The sequence below is a fragment of the Mus caroli genome, chromosome 16 (assembly GCF_900094665.2).
Source record: "Mus caroli chromosome 16, CAROLI_EIJ_v1.1, whole genome shotgun sequence".
NCBI lineage: Eukaryota > Metazoa > Chordata > Mammalia > Rodentia > Muridae > Mus > Mus caroli.
The window spans coordinates 45,070,362-45,072,599 of NC_034585.1; positions in this window are offsets into that span (position 1 = coordinate 45,070,362).

Consider the following 2,238-nt stretch of genomic DNA (forward strand, 5'->3'; position numbering starts at 1 on the left):
GAAAGAAAGAAAGAAAGAAAGAAAGAAAGAAAGAAAGAAAGAAAGAAAGAAAGAAAGAAAGAGGAAGGAAGGAAGAAGAAGAAGAAGAAGAAAGAAAGAAAGAAAGAAAGAAAGAAAGAAAGAAAGAAAGAAAGAAAGAAAGAAAGAAAGAAAGAAAGAAAGAAAGAAAGGGAAGGAAGGAAGAAAAGGAAGGAAGAAAGGGCAAAGTTTAAAATTTCCAAATTGTGAAATGTTCAGAACCCGGACTGATGTTTACTTTATGACCAGTAACAATACAGCTGCATCCCGGCCTGTGACTCAAGCCAACTGTATGGAGCGTCCTTCCCTGTGGCAATTCTGTGACATTTGAACTTTAGCCATGTGAGTGGTGAATGATCAGAGCAACAGGAAACAGGTAATGTCAGAGCGCTAGTATGCTTGGCTCATCCTTACCAGGAGTTGGTCTTCTGTCTGTCTCCTAAATAGAAAGCAATGTTGACAGCAGAGTGGAGTGGGGAAACCCTGTCAACCTGGAAAGGGTTTCTGGGAGCTCTTAGATATCAGATGTGCCTATGATCTATCATAGATGCCTCACTTTCCATAAATGCTCTGTGTCTGTGGATGCGCTCAGTTTGTATTTCTGCATCACCTACCAAGAAGAAAGGAGGTAGGATGACTTACAATAACTTAACTCTTGGAAACTGACCCAAATTTAAAATGACAGACTAGCAAATCAAGGATTTGTGTTTCTCTTCTAAAGTTACTAAGTGTCAAAGCATGCCTATCCTCAGTTAGAGTACTAGACTGAGCAAAAACAAGATGATAAATGGGTGTGAACCCTCAGAAACATTTTATAGTCCTCAAGTATCTGTGTCTTCAGGCAGCTTAGAGCATCAAATATCCAAGTGGTAGCTGAGGGCTGGGCTTGCAAGTCTGGTTTTTTTACGTAATGGAGTGATTCCCAAGGGGATTCTGCTAGGTATATAAACGAGAGGCCATATGTTATTTACCTCCAGGTATGTCTTACTTCCCTTGGGCATTATTGAAATAAACATCCTTGCACAGTTGCAGCTCACTGCAAAACTGTCTTGAAGATCTGTGTGTTTGAAGAGGAGGAAAAAGGGTTGCTTCTGGATTTTTCCTGCCCATGGAGCAGTACTGTGAAAACAAGAATATGCATTAGAATCAGCCAGATTTCTGTTTAAAGAGAGGTACATTTTCTCATCCCACCACCAGAGATCCTAATTTAATTGGACTGGGTGCTGGCACGGAGTCTGGGTCTTCAAAGCTATTTGAGTGACCCTGCCACACAGCCAAGGCTGAGAAGCACTGCTTATCCAGGTTGCCAGCTAATGAGTTATTAATACTTCCCGTGATTGTTAGTGTGCATGCCCGACAGCTGTTTACTAAGAAACTGGGCTAAGGCTGTGATTCATTCTGTCTGGAGCACAGACTCACATTCAGCTGCTAATGGCCTTTGTGCTACTCTGACCTACACTGGATTCATACCAGCACTGACCTTCATTTGCCATTGCCTGCAATTAAGGACTTCTGCCACCACCATTAACGGGTTTGGAGCTTAAGTCTCCTAACTACCAAAAGTATTTATGCAGAGAAAGAAGATGTGGGCCCCTGGAATGAGATAATACTAAATGAATAACAGTAATGATTAGCATTTGTTTTGTTTAGACATTACTACCTTAAACACTTGGAATTCATTAACAAACCATTCCATTAACGTGGGGTGGGAATGTCATAATACAGAATTATTACTATCTCTATTTATGCTATCAGTGAGACAGAAAATATTTTTGTTAAGTGCTGGAGTTTGTAATTTTTATAATCTTTGGGTCTGTGATAAAGCTTGCTGCCTTCCTTTTGAAGACATGAGCAACATCAGGGTTGATGATGTCTCAGGCAAGGGAGCATGCCCTGCTCTCAATAAATAACCTTCATCAAGGTATAAAAATTAATGATGCGTTTTATGATCAGTCATCATTCAGAGCTACTTTCCATTGCAGGGCCTTCAGATAATCCCCAAGGCACTGTGTCCAGGATGCAAAGACAAAACCTTTTGACTTACATAATAAGTCTACTCAAAAGGTAGACAGAAGAACTGTATTTTAAATATCTAAAGCCTTATGGAAGAATGAGATGAATTCCTGACTTAGGAGACCTTTTAATTCCTCCCCTCAGACTCCCCCAATGGTCAACCCACAGGGGTGCAAACGCATCACAAGTTTAGCAGATTTCACTTAT